The sequence below is a fragment of the Astatotilapia calliptera genome, unplaced genomic scaffold (assembly GCF_900246225.1).
Source record: "Astatotilapia calliptera unplaced genomic scaffold, fAstCal1.2 U_scaffold_2, whole genome shotgun sequence".
NCBI lineage: Eukaryota > Metazoa > Chordata > Actinopteri > Cichliformes > Cichlidae > Astatotilapia > Astatotilapia calliptera.
In genome coordinates this window covers 756,876-778,182 of record NW_020535729.1, presented here as the reverse complement: position 1 = coordinate 778,182, position 21,307 = coordinate 756,876, and the positions used below count along the sequence as shown (strand labels likewise).

At 45.9% G+C, this 21,307-nt stretch overlaps 3 long non-coding RNA genes across 3 annotated transcripts; 1 reads left to right on the top strand and 2 right to left on the bottom strand.

Annotated features, from left to right (window-relative positions):
• The first annotated feature begins 2,687 nt into the window (after positions 1-2,687).
• Positions 2,688-3,813, top strand: LOC113017787 (uncharacterized). Its single transcript, XR_003271570.1, has 3 exons — positions 2,688-2,897; positions 2,994-3,512; positions 3,596-3,813. It is a non-coding gene; the product is annotated as an uncharacterized LOC113017787 (long non-coding RNA).
• An 8,400-nt stretch (positions 3,814-12,213) lies between these two features.
• On the bottom strand, positions 12,214-13,784 carry LOC113017783 (uncharacterized). The gene is made up of 2 exons (XR_003271566.1): positions 12,762-13,784; positions 12,214-12,535 (listed from the first exon to the last, which is right to left on the bottom strand). It is a non-coding gene; the product is annotated as an uncharacterized LOC113017783 (long non-coding RNA).
• A 5,618-nt stretch (positions 13,785-19,402) lies between these two features.
• On the bottom strand, positions 19,403-20,091 carry LOC113017781 (uncharacterized). The gene is made up of 2 exons (XR_003271564.1): positions 19,951-20,091; positions 19,403-19,724 (listed from the first exon to the last, which is right to left on the bottom strand). It is a non-coding gene; the product is annotated as an uncharacterized LOC113017781 (long non-coding RNA).
• Between the last annotated feature and the right edge of the window lie 1,216 nt (positions 20,092-21,307).

The window sequence follows — 21,307 nt, the reverse complement described above, 5'->3', positions numbered from 1 at the left end:
GAGAAAATCCACGGGCAGTTTAAATAACAGAGGGTCCGACTCATTTTATCGCTCTGGATGACCAGCCAATGCTGGCCGTGTAAAACATAGGATAGCACCGTCTTCTCAGCATACTCGAGCTGCGATACGAAATTCCCAGCCGCCCATACATCAGGGAGATAGTGGTGCCAAAACTTTCTGAAGAGGTAAAGACAAGCAGTGTGTGCGCGATGTCAGTCCTCAGTTTAACGGCACAGTGGACTGATGAGGAGTTTGTTCGTCAATGCCAAATACTTTCGTTATTTTGTTTGTTTTTTTACAATATGGACACTCTGCAACAATTTAAAAGTTTATTTTATTCGCAAACCTAATTTGTATTTATTTTATTCCAAACAGAAGTGTTTATTTATTATTCTGAAAGCTCGAGACAGTGCCAATAGTTCAGTGATATTTTGTAAAATTACAATGTGGAGACTCTGCAATAATTTAACAGAAGTGCTTATTTTTCACTTGAAATTTTTTTGTGGTCATTTTTATTAAGATTTTATTTTTTATCGGCAGGGAATATAATAAAACCTGTCTTCCAATTAATTGTATTTGTGTGTGTGTGTGTGTGTGTGTGTGTGTGTGTGTGTGTGTGTGTGTGTGTGTGTGTGTGGTAGAAGTAGCGGTTTATGTACTCTGTATCGGCAAGTACTCAGATCCAAGTATCGGTATTGTATCGGTTTGAAAAAATTGGTTTCGTTGCATCCCTATTTAGGATTGCATTTTTTATTACTCTCCGATATCCGATCCAGTAATTTGGTTCAGCATCGGACCGATACCGATTTAAAACGAGGAAAAAAACGGGAAAACAAGTACTCAAAAGCAGCTTTATTGCTGACTCAAAAGAAAAACAATAAAAAAATGATACTGAGATAATATGAACTAAACTCATGGAGAGACACACAGGGAAGCACACAGCAAAAGGGACGACACAGCAACAAGCAGGGTATGAAAGAGGACTAAAATACATGACTTAGTAATCAGGAAATGGGAGACAGAAGGGAAACACAGCTGGTACTAATTACACAGAGGAGATGGGGAACAGAGGCTGAACGTAGAGCAGAACTGTCAAAATAAAACAGGAAGTACACGACTGACAGAGACCCACACTAGACACTGAACAGAGTACAGGAGCAACATGAGACATTACTGACTGGGGAACAACACAAACACGAGGACAGAACTAAACCGACACTAAACATGGGGGCACCAGAACAAAATCTAGGAACTAGGAATTAACAAAGCAAAAAAGGACTAGAGCGCTAACACAGAAACCAAAACAAAAGTAATCAAAAACCATGAAGTCACAGAATAATAATAATAATAATAATGCAACAAATCCAAAAGACTGGCTTAGTGACCCAGGACCGTGACGATACTGTTGAACTGATGAAATCTACTTAAGGTTTTAAATTAAGCAGCAATCTGTGCAACTGGGTAATCAGCTACGTTAAGATTTTTACATTTTTGTCTGTGTCACGGTTTGGCGTGGCAGACCGTGGGGATGTGGGGAAGGAGGACCCAGGCGCAGTGCTCTGTGTATAAACAGTGCGTTTATTTAAAGTGTGTGGAAATAAGAACAATAAATCCCCGTGCTTTCCCCAACTTCCACTTCGTGTCTTCTCCCAGTGTTTGTGCTCCATGTGTCTGCTCCCTTGTGCCCGTGTAGACTGTGCCTGCTGCCCTCTCATCCAGCAATCCTCCTGGAAAAATAGAGGCAGTAGTTAGCACCCTTAATTACACTTGGTAAGTTCACACTCACAAACAGACCAGCTGGAGAACTGACGGGAAGTCTCACGCAATGATCCCGCGTCGGTGGGAGCTCCAAGACTCTCTTAGGTAGCTCCCCCGACGAGGCCTGATCAGCAGCAGGTGTGTGGCTTCGGGTGTGGCCAGTTCGCCAGCAGGGCCACACCCACCAGGCCTGAAGGTGCCCGCAGAAACACATATACACACACACACGTGCGCAAAGAGGGAGAAGAGGGGCAGCAACACCAAAAATACATAAAATAACACAAGTCCATGACTGCCCATGGATCCTTGGTCGCTCAGGCCCAGGACCCTGACAGTCTGACATGTTTTTTGAGATTTTAATATCCAGTTATTTGACTTTTGTGTAATTAAAAAGATTACAAAAGTAAAGAAAAAACTATTGAGTTTTGCTAAACAGAAAAAGTTACTCTGTTGTACTCATTCTATTTAGGTTATGTTATAAAAATGTTGTAACATTATTAATACTATTAATAATATTAATTGTACATGATTGCGCTACACATAGTTATTGCAGTTTGAATAAAAAGAAAAGAAAAATAAACAGAATTAAAAAATATTGCTCATTCACCAGCAGGACTTTCTTTTGTGTGTTATCGTTTTCTCCATTTAAACTCAAAGAACAGTATAACTATTTAAAGGGTTTAAATTTTTCAGTCTTTTTCAGTGATTTGTCTAACAGCCCAGTTTCCACAATAAAAACTTTTTATTTTTCTCAGGAGGACTTTCCACTCTTCCTCCCCACTCCAGAGAATACCACTTTGTGAACCAGCTGATGACCTGGACCAAAGCTCAGAGTTACTGCAGAGAACACTTCACTGACTTGGTCACCATCTACAACAGCAACATCAACCAGCTGCTTTTCTCAATTTCACCAAGGATCAATAATTGGGCTTGGATAGGGCTCTATGATGATCGTTACAGCTGGAAGTGGTCCATGGAGGGAAAACTTTTTTATGTTGGCAGTACACATGAATTTTTGATCTGGGCTAACGGCCAACCAGACTGTGTAAATGCAAAGGAATACTGTGTGGCTCTTCAGGGACAAACACAGATGAATGATAGACCCTGTGGAGCTTCTTACCCTTTCCTGTGTTACAATGGTAGGAAAAAGATTTGTTGGCATAGTTGTCCTACTAATTTATGAGATTCACAGTCTGTGTGTTTCAAAATTAATCCTTTTTTTTTTAATTTCACAGCCAAAAATACAAGTTACATCTTAGTGATGGAGAGCCGCTCCTGGTCAGCGGCTCAGTCATACTGCAGGACATACCACACAGACCTGACCAGTATAAGAAGCAAAGAGGAGAAATCCAACATTACGCTCACTTTGAATGGATCAGGGGTTCAGTATGTGTGGATTGGCCTCTACAGGGATCCCTGGGCCTTCTGGTCTGACAACACCACCTCCACATTCACTAACTGGAGGTCTGGTCAGCCTGAAAACTACGGTTCAGTTGAATACTGTGGAGCAATGGATTTAATGTCGGGGCAATTGAATGATGGCACCTGTGGTGTCGGAATCCGTTTTTTCTGTTTCAGAGGTGAGGTCCAGAATGCAAACACTGTAAGATCCTGTCATCATGTCAAACACTAATGTTTGTGTTGTTATATGTGGTTCATTTTTAGCAGTGACAAAGCAAACAGTGGTGAAAATGAAGCTTCAGTCAGAGGCAGACATGCACAGCACAGAGATCCAGCAGCAGGTTTCACAGCAGGTCAGCAGTTCAGTCACCAACACAAACTTGACACAAGTTCAAACTATGCTTCATGTTTTTCATCATCTGCACATTTTGTCCAGCTGTCAGGCCTCATGCTGTCAGAAGGACTGACAGACTTCAGGATTCGTTGGAGGAAACTCCAGAGTTGCCGTGATGACCAGTCAAAGAAACAGGATGTGGACGGTGGCTGCAAAACTGAAGTCTGACTGGACTGAACCACTTCATGTGTGAAGTTAATAACATGCTGTGCTGAGCTGTCTCATCCTTTAAATCTTTCAATATTTCAGAGTGTAAAGTTCCACCAAAAGCTCATTTGTTCAGCTGCAGTTGTAGTTTGGTAGAAATTCTTTAATCAGAGGTCCACTCACTAGTTTTCCTGATAGGCTCTAGTCTCTTGTTTTGATTTGCAGCGTCTCTTTCAACACTTTAGACTCTGTCCTTCTGTGGACGTCACTGCACAGGCTTTGTCTGTGTGCAGTTTATTAGGATCCATAGTTCTGTTTCATCTGACAGCAACCTCTGCTGACTTACACAAATGATAGAGAAGAAAGTGTGGAGAGCCAGAGATCTGCTTGAGGAGGTCAGGGGGGAGAACAAAACATTGTACGGTTTATGTCCTGTTTCTACTTCTACTGTTTAATAACTGTAACAGCCATGAATTCAGTTCAATTCATCTCAATTCAATTTTACATATATAGCACCAAAATAAGTCACATCGAGGTGCTTTATATTGTAAAGTAGACTCTACAATAACAAATTCAGAGAAAAAAGAAAAAAACCCAACAATCATATGACCCCCTATTAGCAAGCACTTTGGCGACAGTGGGAAGGAAAAACTCCCTTTTAACAGGAAGAAACCTCTGGCAGAACCAGGCTCAGGGAGGGGCGGGGCCATCTGCTGCGACCGGTTGGGGTGAGAGAAAGAAAACAGGATAAAGACATGCTGTGGAAGAGAGGCAGAGATTAAACAACTGATTGAACAATTAACAGCTATGAATGAGACCATAACAGTCCCAAACCTTACCTGATATAAATGTGGATCATCGTTTTCAATGGAGTGCAGTTGCAAAACATGCTGGATGTCCTCGTATCTGACACTTTAATTTGACTGTCACTTTGGAGGCACAGACAAAGTCACAGTCACTCTAGTAAGAACTACAGGTGGTGGGTAAAGTTTGTGTTGGTGTTGCCATAGTTACTGTTGTGATCTTAGTTTTGACTTGTATTTTCACCTGTGTTGACATGTTTCTCTACTTTTTGTTTTTGTAGCTTTCAGCTTTCTTCATTATATATTTGAAAGGGTTTTAATGTGTTCTGTGGTTTCATTCATGTTTTTGTGTGTGTTTGAAAACGATAAATCCATGTAGACAGGTATAGAAAAAGTAATACAAAATGAGAGAGATATATTAAAATAGTAAGTGAACAGAATGGTTGAACCATTATTTATTGCCTTTCATAGATTAATTTCTTATTTAATAATATAATTTGACTTCAACAAATTTATATTTTGCCAATATTGACATCTTTGTTTGTTTCATTAGCTTAGCTGGAGTAAACCCATGAAAATAATTTCATTTTATTCATGTGAACTTAATTTGTGGTGTAGGTAACTTGATTGTACTTTTCTGTTAATAAATGAATGAGTCATTTGTGTGTTTTGACTCTGAGTGATAAATCAGGTGAAATTGCTACAGATCCATGAAAGTAAAGCTAGTTTGACACTGAAGCTTTTTTGTTTCTTTAGTTTTGTGTCCGTCTGTGTAAGTTTGAGGTCCATGTCAAAATCACAGGCATTCAAATGTAAAGGGCCTTAAGTTATATGTTAGTTATGAGAATATTCATCAGTGTTGCGCTTTTACTACACACCAACAAATCCCTCTCGTAATGAGGACGCATGTGATCTTTCTCTTTGTGTTAGGTAAAGAAGGTGTGGCTGGAGTGTATCCCAAATCAAATCAAATCAAATCACTTTTATTGTCACATCACATGTGCAGGCACACTGGCACAGCACATGCGAGTGAAATTCTTGTGTGCGAGCCCCACAAGCAACAGAGATGTGCAAACACAACAACACAAACGAGCAAAATACAAGAATGGCCAACCTGAAACTAAGAAATATATGTACAATATATAATAGTGTATGCATTTCTGGATGTGTATACTAAATATTTTTCTACGTGTGTGTGTGTGTGTGTGTGTGTGTGTGTGTGTGTGTGTGTGTGTGTGTGTGTGTGTGTGTGTGTGTGTATGCACATTTTTACAAATTAAATAGTTTAAAAAATAAAAATAAAAATAATAATAATAATAAAATATATAAAATATACAGAGTTGAATATGTGCAAAACAAGTGGCATTTATATACAGTGTGGAGTGCATAATGTTAAAGTTCCAGTAGTGAAGCTGAGGTGTCTATGACGTGTTCAGCAGTCTGATGGCCTGATGGAAGAAGCTGTCTCTCAGTCTGCTGGTACGGGACCGGATGCTGCAGAACCTCCTTCCTGATGGAAGCAGTCTGAACAGTTTATGGCTGGGTTGACTGGAGTCCTTGATGATCCTCCCCGCTTTCCTCAGGCACCACTTCCTGTAGATGTCTTGGAGGGAGGGAAGCTCACCTCCAATTATCCGTTCAGAGCACCGCACTACTCGCTGGAGAGCTTTGCGGTTGTAGGCGGTGCTGTTGCCAAACCAGGTGGTGATGCATCCAGTGAGGATGCTCTCAATGGCACAGTGATAGAAGGTCCTGAGGATGCGGGGGCTCATGCCGAATCTTTTCAGTCTCCTGAGAAAGAAGAGGTGCTGCTGCGCCTTCTTCACTGTTTTGTTTGTGTGTACTGACCACGTAAGATCCTCAGCCAGATGTACACCAAGGAACCGGAAGCTGCTCACTCTCTCCACAGCAGCGTCGTTGATGGTGATGGGGGTGTGTACTTCTCTGCACCTCCGGAAGTCCACTATCAACTCCTTTGTCTTTGCGACGTTGAGGGTGAGATGGTTGTCTTGACACCAGTGGGTCAGGGCGCTGACCTCCTCCCTGTAAGCCGTCTCATCACTGTTGGTGATAAGACCCACCACTGTAGTGTCCTCCGCAAACTTCACAATGATGTTGGAGCTGTTAGTGGCTGTGCAGTCGTAGGTGTAGAGTGAGTACAGGAGAGGGCTCAGTACACACCCCTGTGGAGCACCAGTGTTCAGTGTGATGGGGGATGAGGTGATGCTGCCCAGTCTGACCACCTGGCGTCTGTCAGACAGGAAGCTAAGGATCCAGCTGCAGAGGAAGCTGCTCAGTCCTAGATCCTGCAGTTTCCTGTCCAGCTTCGAGGGAACGATGGTATTGAATGCTGAGCTGTAATCTACAAACAGCATCCTCACATACGTGTCTCTCTTCTCCAGGTGTGACAGGGCAGTGTGTGGTGTCAGGGCTATGGCATCATCAGTGGACCTGTTGTGGCGGTATGCAAACTGTAGAGGGTCCAGTGAGTCGGGTAGTGCAGAGCAGATGAAGTCCCTGACCAGCTTCTCGAAGCATTTGCTTACGATGGGGGTCAGGGCTACAGGTCGCCAGTCGTTCAATGAGGAGATGGTGGAGGATTTGGGTACAGGGACGATGGTGGCCATTTTGAAGCAGGCTGGGACTACAGACAGAGAGAGCGAAAGGTTGAAGATGTGCGTGAACACTCCAGCCAGCTGAGCCGCGCATGACTTGAGGACGCGGCCGGGAATCCCGTCCGGACCAGTAGCTTTGCGTGCGTTCACCTTCCTGAAGCACTTCCGCACATCCTCCTCAGACACAGTGTGCGCACTGATGTCATCCGCGGTGCGCACAGTGTCCGGTCTCATGGTGTTCGCTGTGTTGAATCTAGCGTAGAATACGTTTAGATCCTCACACAGAGAGGCCGTGGTCTGCGGTGTGCTGGTTTTCCCTCTAAAGTCTGTGATCGTGTTTAGTCCCTGCCACATACTCCGAGGGTTGTCAAACTGTTGCTCCACCCTGTCCCTGTACTCACGTTTGGCTGCTTTGATCGTCTTCCGGAGTTGGTAATGTGCGTGTTTGTAGTCCGATGTGTTCGCGGAGGCAAAGGCGGTGTTCCGTGCCGCCAGTGCCGCGCGAACATCTCCGTTAATCCAGGGTTTTTGATTTGGGAAGGATTTGACTGTTCTGGATGGGACGACATCTTCCACGCATTTCCTGATAAATCCACAGACTGAGTCTGTGTATTCATCAATGTCTCTGGCGGCCACGTGAAACATTTCACAGTCCGCGTGATCAAAACAATCCCGCAGCGCAGACTCCGATTGGTCCGTCCAACAGTGCACCGCCCTCCGGGTTGGAGCTTCCCGTTTCAGCTTCTGCCTGTAGGCGGGCAGGAGCAGGATGGAGCAGTGATCTGATTGTCCGAATGGGGCGCGGGGGGGGGCTTTGTACGCATGTACCCGGAAAGAGGTGTAACAGTGGTCGAGTAGCCGGTTTCCACGTGTGTTGAAAAGGATGTGTTGATGGAGTTTTGGTGAGACTTTCTTCAGGTCTCCCTTATTAAAGTCTCCGGCTGTGATAAACGCTGCCTCTGGGTGTGCGGTTTCCTCGCTGCTGATCGCGCTGTACAGTTCCCTGAGTGCACGGTCAGTGTCGGCTTGTGGGGGAATTTAAACAGCCGTAATAATCACTGCTGTAAATTCCCTCGGTAGCCAGAATGGCCGGCACTTAATCATCAGGTACTCCAGGTCCGGTGAGCAGAAGGATTTGACCGGGTGCACGTTCGCATAATCACACCAGCTGTTGTTCATCATGAAACACACACCACCGCCTCTGCTTTTCCCAGTAAGATCCTGTGACCTGTCCGCGCGGTGCACAGAGAACCCCGGCAGTTGTATTGCGGAGTCCGGTACTTTGTCCGATAGCCAGGTTTCTGTGAGGCAGATCACGCAGCAGTCCCGCATCTCTCGCTGGAATGAGATCCGTGCCCGAAGCTCGCACAGCTTGTTCTCCAGAGACTGCATATTAGCCAGTAATAAACTGGGTAACGGTGGTCTGTAAGTGCGCCATCTCAGTCGAACCAGAACGCCAGATCTTCTCCCTCTGCATCGGCGTTTGCGGCCTCCAGGGCCAGAGAACAAAGGCGTCTCAGGTGAGATGAATGGGGGGTCTGCAAACGGAGCGTCCGTGTTGCAAAACTTGAACTCCGGAAAGTTATTAGAAAGACCGTCTTTTATGTCCAGTAAGGTTTGTCGGTCGTACACAAGGAGACAAGTGCTGCTCGTGAAAAAATAAAGGAAAAGTAAAATAAAACACAGAAGAAAGCCGTTGCTTGGGGGAGCTCGCGACGAGGCTGCCATACTCGGCGCCATCTTGAACCGACGATGAACCCAGCTACCATGGGGTGAGATGCATGGTACACCCTGGGTCAACAGACCTGAATCAAATGATTAGTTCATTACCAGGCTTCTGGAGAACTTGAAGACATGTTGAGGTCGGTTATTTACCTTTAAATTAGCTGTATTATATCAAGGACACATCTAAAACCTGCAGGACACCGGCCCTCGAGGCCTAGAGTTCGACACCGGTGGTTTAAAACATAAAGATGAACAACCATTCACACCTATGGGCAATTTAGAATGACCAATTAACCTAACCCCAGGTTTTAGGTTTAGAAAAGAACCCGTTCTGTTCCCTGTGAAATAACATAACGAAACTGGAATGAATTTAAAACGTTTGCGGAATCCCACGAAACACCCCCTCATTTCTTTTGCTTTAATGTCCCATGCGGAGATCCGTAGGATATGAGCGCCCCACGTGACCGCTTACAGCAAACCTCAGCAGAGTAGCAACTGTCACTACCGTCACTAACTGTCACTACTACACACCCGCCGCAGCTGAAGCAGCCATGTGTTCAGCTGAGTCTCTGAGAGAGTTCATACAGGAGAGGCTGGCTGCTGTTTGCCAACAAATCTTCTGCGAGGTTCAGAAAACCATCGTCCAGTATGAGGAGGAGATCCAGCGTCAGCGCAGACTGCTGGATATCAGCCGGAGACCCGACACACACTCACACGGCTCAGGTACGGACATGTGTGCTGAGCTCAGGTTCCTCTCTGTTGATGAAGACATGAAAGCTCGTCAGCGTCTCCGGGATTTCTCTGATGTTAGCTGGGAGCAGAAAGCTGTTACCTTGGTGATTAATTTAATTTCGGAGTCTAATTTGTGTAAAATATCAGACACTGGGCATCAGCTAAAGACTGCAGTCAGGTGTGTTTGGCTGTTTTTCACAGTCGTACTGAAACAATCAGTGCAGTTTGAGTTCATCTGTGAGATTATTGTTTAGCAGGAGTAAAACCCTGAAAAGAAATAAACGCCTTGATGCTGATAAAGCAGCGAGTTTAAGGCCAGCATGTAGTTCAGGTTTTTAAGTCTTGAGCTGCCCCTGATTTCCTCATATGTTGCTAAAGTTAAATAAAATATGTGACTTGAGGGAGGTACCTATTTCAATAGGATGGAGCTGTAAGTGTATAGTCACTTCCCCCAACTGGGCAAAATACTATAAAAAGGAAATTCATCATTGCCGTCTCCACCCAAGCTCACCACCACGGTGCATGCAAAAGCGGCAAGAAAAAGAAACGTTTCCTTGGAGCGCCTTTGCTGTCTGCAACGATATTTTTTTTAAAAAAAAAGAAGAAAGTAAACCACTCTCAACTACAATCAGTACACACATTGGTGCCTACTGATACAATGAAGAAAAACAACAAACAAATAAACAAAACAACATCGACAGCCACATCTGTCACAATAATCTTCAGCTCTTCGCTGTCGAGTTAAACCAGTCTAAAACAAATTAAAACAAGCACTGGTGTTTCGGGACCTCGGCCTCAGCCAAAAATCCATCCAGGCAAAGCAAAGCTGCAGCTTGACAATCTGTAAATGAAAACAGGACATCACTTACACTGAACAGTTTACCACAGCAGCAATATCCCTGTTCACAAGTTAGGGTCACACCCTAATAAGTATCGGCAAGTGGTGGCGGAGTCCACTACACATTTCTCTGTAGGAATAAAACAGTGTTTCCTTCTAGAAGAGTGAAAATGACTTTAAGCCTCTGCCAAACTACAGAAACTCAAGTGGGACATGTTCTGTTGCCTAAAAGGGGAAAACTACCGACAAAGGTCAGGGCCCTATTTCAGGAAGCCGGTTTAGTGGAAAAACTGAGTAAGTATACCCTGAGTTAACGAAAACTCTGGGTTTTCGGTTTCACAAAGCGAGTTCAGCTGAAGCCTGAGTGAGTCTGTAACAGCCACTATGGTGTGGTGTCCCTTTAAGACACCCAAGTCGAGGGTTGATGGTGTCATCAGTGTGTGCCACTGCTCTCTCTCTCGCTCTGGGATTATGAGGACACGTGCCTTCACGCTCGTGCTTAACGAGGGACGGACTTATGTTTTCTTTTCCAGACCCTTTTTTTTGTTTTGTTTGCAACGCTTGGGTTGTATGAACGCTGGGCATTTTGTTGTTGAGCCGCAGCCGTTCAGCCGGGCTTTTATACGGTTGCTGAAGAATGCGTATTAAAGAACCACCGTGGATTACTGATACCAGCGTGGGTGTGTATCCTTCCGCCTAGCCTGCTAGGTGTTTTGCCGCCTCTTCTCAACCACACAACACAACCCAACGTTACAAAATGGCGCCCGAACATCTTCTCTTGGACCTCAGTATGCAGTATCTTCGAGCAGCTGATGATTGATACACTAAAAGGTACATCGCGGCAAAGTAGATCTAGTAGTAGCCCGCCATACTTCGCGGAAACAGACCAGGCTGGCCTCGACGCGGACGTCCGATTCGCCGGATCACGGAGGTGTGTTTCCACGGCAACGAGTGAAGCCGCCGCAGCGCTGTTTTCGGGATGTATTATCGTCATCTGCTGAACGCCTTTACTGCGACATTTTTGGATTAACGTGGATTCACGCTACTTGGACGCGAGACGGATGCCGCTTCTTCATAGTTTCTGAAGTGCATGTATGCGAAGTGAAGAGCACCGGATTTTTCTTCCTCACCAGCTGAGCTCACGCTGCAGACTTTGCTTCGTTCGTACGGTCTCTGCAAGTGGGAACTTTTCCACGGGACAAACCTCTATGCCGTGTCAGGACTGGACAAGTTTGGAGTCCTCTGGAAAATCGTCGGACTGATGTTGTGAGTGTATATTTAAAAAAAAGAAAAAAAAAAAGAAAAGAAAAAAACGCTGCCTATATTTCAAACTGATTTGCTATTGATTCTCAGTGGCTTAACTGTTCTTATTGAGATGCTGTTTTAAGTGCATTTGACTTGAAAAAGTGTTACTCATACACAGCTACTCGTAAGTTTGGATCTATTTTACACCTAAATGCTTTTGATCCGGGGTGTTTACTCCTCCTACTTCCACGTTTCAAAGTCAGCTGTGTAGCTAAACTTCAGAATTCACGTTTCATATATTTTTGTGTGACCAGAACTGAAGTTGATTTCTGCTTAACTGCTACCTTGTATAGATTTGGGTCTTTGATAAGTGTGTATTATGGCTACTCATCCTGACTTGAATGACATGTGTGATGATATAGACTTTATATTACACCCCAACCGACTTACTGCCAGACATAGTACTGCTGACCTTGGGCATAAAGTGCAAAGTTTGCAAGTGTGACCTCTGTGTAGTGTCTTCTCTGGTCTGCATTCACAACAAAAAGGCAATGGTTAGAATGCTCTCTTTTTAATGTCGTGGGCAATCAGCACAAAATCTCGCAGGAATCCTCCATTATTCTGAGGATTACATTTCCACTTGCAGTGTGATCGTATAGTGGTAAATTTATACAACCAAAATAGAAAAACTTCGACACCATTAACATTGCATGTTAAATTTCCCAAATGAAAGGAATATAGAAATATATTTTAAAGCTGTACATGAAACAATGTAAATTCTCTAAACAGTGTGGCACAGTCACATACCTGCATTCACAACAAAAAGGCAATGGTTAGAATGCTCTCTTTTTAATGTCGTGGGCAATCAGCACAAAATCTAAACGGGAAAGCAACAACAGAGTTAGCTAACTATGCTCCCATTTTGTTTCCTCTCCTCCCAATAAAGAAATCTCACATAAACGTGCACTCAGTTCAACATAAAGACTGGAGAAATGACCCGCAACAAATGATATATAAACAACAAAAATAATCGGGTCAGACTGTATTACTTTAACAGCCTGCGATATGATTTTTCCTCCCCACGACATTTGCGCATTCCTTACCTCGCAGGAATCCTCCATTATTCTGAGGTTTACCCAGAATCCCTTGCCCTTTGTGAATATTGCAGGGTCACTTTTTCGACAGTAGGTGGCGCCAATGTCCCATTTAGCGGGATTTAACTTCAACTCTATTTAACTATGTTACACACACCCCCCTTAAATCCTGCTAAATTGGGGCATGACAACAGAAAAACAGAAACTTCCAATGCATAAAACATAACAGTGTGACCGTGGGAGCACAAGATAGTTCAAGTCAGTTAAAAAAACTTTCCATATGGAATAAGGCAAGCAAGAGAGCGGCCAATTCCCCTGCCAACCCAGATATGAAAGATGCCGTATACACCTCCCATGATGTGAACATTGCTCCACGCAGGTATTACCCAAAACGTTCTGAGTAACAGCACATTTGCAAAACGGCTAGTAATCTATCCTGAAAACATATTTCGCACAAATGAAAACAAGGAGTCAACTGTCGACACTGAATCATCAACCTGTTGTTCATTGATCTCACAAATGAGACGTGTTGGAGGTTTCACAGGTCTACCTGATCTAGTACAAAGAGGTGGTGGCTGTGTACGCACTACACGGTCCCCTGTACTCAGTCGTGTGTCAGTCACAAGCTCAGGGGAAAGGACATGTGGAGCATCTCCCGCCAGAAGCTGCGAGGAGGCACTCCGGGACACAACAGATTCAATAGAGGGAGCAGGGGAGGGCAACCGGGAAACCAACGGGTCACACCCAGCAGGCGGGGCCACAGTCGATTCTGCCTCAGAGGTTGGGACGCTGAAAGCCGCACCAAGAGAACAACCAGGTTGACCAACCGCAGAGTCCCTGTCACTTGCTTGGTCCATCTGCATGAGCCAGCGAACCGTCTTCGTCTCACCATCCTGCACATCACCTGGAAGTTCTGGTTCACCTTGTCCACTATCCGCAACCGAGGGGCAGGTTGACACTGGTATGCACTCGTTTCCTGCAGGAATGAAACTCACAGGAAGTAGTAGGTTTCGATGAACAACCTTTTCCCTCAGTGTCATAGGGTCTCTAATGTGGTATACGTTGATGTCAGGTTTCACAGATACCACCTTAAAAACTGTGGATTCCCATTTGTCAGTGATCTTCCTCTTTCCTCTATCACCATGATAAGCGAGCAAGTCTCTGTCACCGACCGAGAGGGGCGCACCGCTAGCTTTGCGGTCATAATTCCTCGCCTGGCGAGCCTGGGCAATACGGCTGTTCTGCCTGGCAATGCGGGCAGCCTCAGACAGGTCATGCTTAAAATGGGCGACAAATTCACCGTGGTCAACAACGGCACCATCAGGGAGAACATGCTGGAAAACAACATCAACAGGCAGACGAGGAATTCTCCCAAATAAGAGAAAAAAAGGTGCGAAACCTGTTGTTTCATGTTCAGTGCAATTGTAGCAGAACGTCAACATCTGAAGCATTTGCGGCCACCTGGCTTTGGATTGAGGGGGCAAAGCCCGTATCATATTTCCCAAGGTCCTGTTGTATCGCTCGACAATACCATTCCCCATTGGGTGGTAAGGAGTGGTGTGTGATTTCTGGATGCCAGCCATGTCCAGGAGCTCCTTAATGAGTTGACTCTCAAAGTTGGCTCCTTGATCAGAGTGTATACGTCTGGGAAAGCCGTACACACAGAAAAAGTCATTCCACAGGCGGCGAGCAACCTGCTTGGCAGACTGATTCTTACAAGGGAATGCATGCGCTAATTTGGAAAAATGGTCTGTGACAACCAAAACATCAACGCACTTCTTGTCAGTCTGTTCAGCAGTCCAGAAGTCGATGCAGACTAGCTCCATCGGTTCAGTGGTACAAATGCTCTCCAGTGTGGCACGGTCATTCGGCTCTGGGGTTTTCACAACCACACAACGAAAACAGCCTTTCACATGATTGATGATGTCACGCTCCATCCCTGTCCAAAAGAATCTCTGCCTTGCAAGAGACAGGGTGCGGACTTGGCCCTGATGACCCGCCGTATCATGGATGCCTCGGAGAACTTCAGTCTTCAGAGTGTCTGGGACAACAAACTGGTAAATCGTCACGTTCATGTTCCTGTCTTTCTTCACCTTATACAACATACCATCTTTAATCAAGAGTCTGGACCAATGTCTGAGTAATTTCATTACACCACGGGACTCGCTAGCACGTTCATGCCTGGTGGGCCTCTTGTGACGCCGGACATAAAAGAAAACTCTGCCCAAAACCTCATCTTGTTCCTGCAGGTTAGCGAGTTCACTTCTCGGCGTACAGGCTGGACGGGCAATAGTTGGGACCTGAGGGATATCAGATCCCACACCTCTCACATGGCTGATACCACCAGTGTCATGTGCAGCCAACACAGCAGAAACATCCTGTGACGAGAGAGAACCTTGAGGGTTAGCTAGGATAGTTGTAGCTCCTTCCTCAGACTGATCCACAACCAACTGGCAGTTTGCAGCACACCGAAACATATCCTGCACAGTCCCATCCACCAGACCGTGCATTTGGTTCAATAGGGCAGCATAAGGTTCAGTGACTAGCCTGTGGCCTATGCACGACTGGACAAATGGCTCTCTACTCAATGCATCCGCGACAACATTTTTGGTGCCAGGGACATACTTCAGTTCAAAACTGTATGCTGCAAGCTTTGAAACCCATCGTTGCTCACATGCATCTAACCTAGGCTTGGTTAAGATGTATGTCAGCGGGTTATTGTCCGTCCACACTGTGAAGTGGCTCCCTTTCAGCCAATGGCTAAACTTGTCACAGACTGCCCATTTCAGAGCAAGAAACTCCAAACGATGCGCTGGATAGTTTAGCTGAGAGTGTGACAGGGTCTTACTGGCGAATGCCACTGGTCTGGCGATGCTACCATCAGGGGGCAACTGTGAGAGGACGGCTCCAAGGCCGTCAAAGGAAGCATCAACTGCAAGGAGAAAGGGCGCAGTAAAATCTGGATGGGCTAATGTGACACTATGCACAAGTTCATGTTTTAGGGCCTTGAATGCTTCCCTGCACTCATCAGTCCAGTCAGCCGGAGACAGCTTCACGTGGCCCCTTTTAAATTTAGGCTTACGGCCTCTACCTCTCTTGCGTAGCGCAGCTGGTTCAGCCACAAGATCAAACAGTGGCTTAGCTTTTGCAGAGCACCGCTCGATAAAATGATGGTAGTAGAGAACCATCCCCAGGAAGGATCTGATTTTCCTTGCACATGGTGTCACCCCGTCAGACTCCATCAGGTCTGCTTCCTCCACATTGTCTATAGCCTGCACTTTACTTGGGTCTGTTTTCACACCCTCACCACATATGATGTGTCCCAGGAACTTCACAGACCGCTGAAGAAAGTGGCATTTCTTTGGTGCGAGCTTCAGGTTGTTGGCAGAAAGTCGTGAGAAAACCATCTGCAGACGTTCAAGAGCCACCTGTTCGGATGGGGCATAGACCATAAGGTCATCCAGATAACACAACAAACTTGTGAAGTTCTCATCACCAAAAATGGACATCATCATCCGCATAAAAGTAGCAGGACTATTTGTCAGGCCTTGAGGCATCCTGTTATATTCATGAAGGCCAAATGGGGAGGAGAATGCCGTGTATTTTTTGTCGTCCTCGTGGAGTCTGACATTGTAAAACCCCGATGTGAGATCCATTGTAGAAAAAAAAACATTCCCACCAAGTGCTGCGAGGGCGTCTGACTGATGAGGCAATGGATGTGCATCTTTAACTGTTCTTGCATTTAACCATCTAAAGTCATTGCATATGCGCAGGTCACCATTTGGCTTAACAACTAAGACAAGGGGGGATGAGAATTCACTCTGGGACTTACGGATTATCCCTGACTCCTCCATCTCATCTAGGGCAGTGCGAAGCTTCTCGTAATGGCATGGTGGGACCCGTCTGTATGGCAGTCTGAAGGGCTCGTCATCCACCAGGCGGATTCTGTGGACAAAGTCAGCAGCCTCACCGCAGTCCATTTTGTGCCTTGAAAAGATGGACTCATACTGCTCAATGAGTCGCAGCAGCCTATCTCTCCATTCTGGGGAAACTTCACAGGACGAGAGGTCCAGGTCCTGCAGGCCCAAATCACACAAGCGCTGTGACATCGCCGCTTCTGATCTCGGTGCGGGCGACGAGTTCTGTGTGTATTGTGTACTGGATCGAATTTGAACAGGTTCAGGTAAGTCCTGCACAGAAAGACAGGGGGACACATCAGCAACCTTAGCATTTCTCCTGAGAGTGAGGGGCTTGTCGGAGGGATTCACCACTTTAACAGGGACCCAACCATCCCCAAACAAGGAAGTGACAACTCGCCCCACTAGGATCTGTGCAGGTTTGGATCGAGACTGAGTGGGTTCAATAATGACAGCACTTCCCACCGCTGAGGCATCAGGAGCAGGCAGCTTAGCCCACACTAAATGTTCAGACAAGGGCTGCAAGGTGATGCGTCTCTTAAGCTTTGCAGTGCCGAAACTTGGAGGCATTGCTCTGCCACCACAGTCATCAGAATAGGACAGCAAAGTTGCCAAATGAGGGAAAGCATCATCCTGGGTACCAACAGTCATCTTTAACTGTGAAATAAGCCACTTTATCGCATTGCTGCCCAGAATCATGTCATCAGCTTGGCCCGGAACCACCAGAACAGGAATCACCACCTTAAAGCCATATATTGACACTGTAAGATCATACATAGCAGAAGGCGTAACGAGGTGACCCCCACAACCAACAATGACAACGTCTTCAGCTGAACGTCTCTCAATATCAGGTATCGATTGTGAAAGTTTCTCATCAACTGTCTCACTTATGGTGCACGCCATAGAGCCACTGTCCACTAATGCTTTAAGAACTTGTCCACCACTAGTAGTCACTGCAGAGTAGAATAAACTATCAGTGTTTGAGAGCCTATGCAAGCCCTGTGCAATCAGTGTTTTATTTGGCGGGACAATGCCACTGTAAGTAGAATACAAAGTGTCATAATCATTAATATCAGTCACATCCAAGATGGGAGGCTTACTTGCTGGATCTGCGCTGTCCTCCCCTCCACGCAGATCGTTCAGTTTCCCTGATGACCACTGGAAGGAGTACACTTGCCCTCTGGGCAGTTACGTCTCGAATGACCAGGTAGGTGACACATGAAGCACAATCTGTTTTCCCGACAGTGCGTGAGTGTGGAGTGGGAGCTATCTCTGCAGATGGAACATGGTGTGTCATCTAAGCCCGGTATTCTCGGCAGTCGGGCACTCTGTCGCCTGGCATTAGCTCGAGCATAGCCTGGGCCTTGAAGCAGCACCTTCTCTAGCATGCTGATCAACCTCTCAATAGCAGAGCCATCCTGACTCACAGCTGGCCTCTGCTCATGGTCAGCCAAACAAGGAGTACCATTTGTGCTAACCTCTGCCTTATTCACATAGACACAGTTACCCGTCTGTGGAGGAGACTGGAACCCCTTACCCAGGTGATACTCATCCAGTACCTCCTGAACTTCACGAGCTGACCATTTATCACATGTTTTGGTTCTAAAAATAAGAGCCAAGTCTCTGCAGGGGCAGTGTCTGATGAACATGCGTGCAACCTCCACACCAGAGTTCTCAAAAGATTTCCCCTGCTCCTTAAGACAGTTGCCAACAACATCAGCAGCCTTGTTCAGCCTCAGCCAGTACTCATATGGATCCTCTCGGTCCTTCGGCAGGGTGGAATAAAAGTCAGCCAGGGGCACAGACGAGCACTGGGTGGAACTAAAATGTTTGTGCAGAAGTCTGTAGATAGCTTGTGGATTATGCTGGACATCAATTCCACCATTCCTCACACCAAATTTCACAACATCCTTTGCCCTGCCTCTCAGATGCATCAAAATCTCCTCAGCTTGGTTTTCTGGAAGAATGGCACTCTTCTTTATGTAACTCTGCATGGCTTCCTGCCACTCATCAACAGACAATGAGTCTGAACTCTCCCCCCGAAACACAGGTGGGTCTTTAACCCGTCGTGGAGCCACCAGCTGGACTTGAGAGAGATCTAGTGAGCGGCTGGAGGGGAGATCTGTTGTTTCATGCGCCACCTCAGGACATGTATATGTAGCAGATGCAGGGCTCGAAGTGTGTGGCGTAGTCAGGTGTGACAGAATGCTATCAGCCAGGCGTTGCCCAATTTGCTGCACAATGTCGCTCATTTGGTCGACTAGACTCACATCAGTTATTGGGGGGTCTGAGGTAGATGACTTAGTGCACTGTACTGACTGCGACTCAGCCACCAGCTCACAAGAACTATCTGCTGCCCTATGCCCCACCCGACAGTCACCCAGTGAAAAAGGAACAGTTGTGAACCCTCTGCCCCTACCCACAACAAGGGGAGTCACATTTGGGGCGTCATCAGAGTCACTGAGATCCATATCTAGCAGAATATTAATAGAGCTAAGGTGGACTTAATACAATATGGCAATATACAAAGCCAATATAAAAGTATATCCAAAAGTCCTCAAAGTTTGATTCTGTTACCCAACAGTCTAAACAATAAGGAAGCTGATGCTCCACGATGATGCTGCGACGAGAGGACACCAGCCCGATTCAGCAGCGTCACGAACGAGTCACGGCACCAATGTGACCTCTGTGTAGTGTCTTCTCTGGTCTGCATTCACAACAAAAAGGCAATGGTTAGAATGCTCTCTTTTTAATGTCGTGGGCAATCAGCACAAAATCTCGCAGGAATCCTCCATTATTCTGAGGATTACATTTCCACTTGCAGTGTGATCGTATAGTGGTAAATTTATACAACCAAAATAGAAAAACTTCGACACCATTAACATTGCATGTTAAATTTCCCAAATGAAAGGAATATAGAAATATATTTTAAAGCTGTACATGAAACAATGTAAATTCTCTAAACAGTGTGGCACAGTCACATACCTGCATTCACAACAAAAAGGCAATGGTTAGAATGCTCTCTTTTTAATGTCGTGGGCAATCAGCACAAAATCTAAACGGGAAAGCAACAACAGAGTTAGCTAACTATGCTCCCATTTTGTTTCCTCTCCTCCCAATAAAGAAATCTCACATAAACGTGCACTCAGTTCAACATAAAGACTGGAGAAATGACCCGCAACAAATGATATATAAACAACAAAAATAATCGGGTCAGACTGTATTACTTTAACAGCCTGCGATATGATTTTTCCTCCCCACGACATTTGCGCATTCCTTACCTCGCAGGAATCCTCCATTATTCTGAGGATTACCCAGAATCCCTTGCCCTTTGTGAATATTGCAGGGTGACTTTTTCGACAGTAGGTGGCGCCAATGTCCCATTTAGCGGGATTTAACTTCAACTCTATTTAACTATGTTACACAAGCAGAGGTTGATATGCTTCAGCAGTGTCTTCATGACTCTTTGGACCTCCAGAGGAATATTCTGGAGCAGTGGACTCAACAAAAACGACCAGTCCCAAAAGTGCCAGCTGCCCAGATTACTCACCCTTTTCCTCAGGCCTCCTCTACCCCATATGTGCCAGGCCTGCCAACCAGGGAAACGCAGCAATCTATCTCAACACCTGGCCCCACACAGCCCGCCAGAGCCTTGTCACAATCTCACTCAGATTCACTGGAGCTAATTAATACAACCAGAGTCCTTGCTGCGGCATTGCACCAAGCTAAATTGGAGCCCAAGGTGTTCGCTAATGATGGCAGCCTTCACCCAGAAGAATGGCTGCAGTCTGTTGCTGCTTATAAAACCTCCTTAGACCTAACAGACGCCCAAATCCTCAGAGAGCTGCCACACTTCCTAGCTAAGGAACCAAGAAAGTGGTCTAATGTGCTCATTCCTCACGTATCTACATGGGCTAAGTTTTGTGAACTTTTCAGAACCGTCTTCTTGCCTGCTGACAACCAGGAGCAGATTTTGAGAGGCATCCTGGACTGTTTCCAGCACCCCGAAGAACCTCTGCCAACGTTTGTTGCCCACATGCTCAGTGAATTTAGGAGACTGAGGAACCCACCATCTGAACTGGAGCAAATTGAGCTCATCTGTAAACACGCAGTGGAGAAGTACAGAGTAGCACTGTACGGAACGCCTGTAAAGTCAGTAATTGATCTAGTGCTGCGTGCCCACGAGCTGCATTCTGTTCTTGGCACTAACCTTTCACGGCCCTCCCGAGCTCAGCCGAAAAACAGAGCTGAGGGAGGACCCCGCTGTTTCAAATGTGCCATGCCTGGTGTTACCTCTCGTTCGTGCCCTAACTGTTCCACTGATTTTCAGGGAGCTCGACACTCTCCCAGGATGGCTCCGGAGCTTCCCCAAACGCTGTCTCCTGACCAACATCCAGTAACTCAGCCTGCGGATCCAGATGAAACTGGCGGGGTCAGGGAGACGAGAGCAACGGGCAGGAGGCCGGGAAACTTCAGGTGGGGGAGAGTGTTTCACAGGGGCAACCCTCCCCCCAACCAATAACTCAGCCCTCATCGCCTTTGTCAAATCAAAGTGTGCCACCAGTGCTCAATCACGTTGAAGATGGAACTTTGCAAGCATCGTGGAACACCCCTCTCAGAGTTAAAGTGAACTTTAAT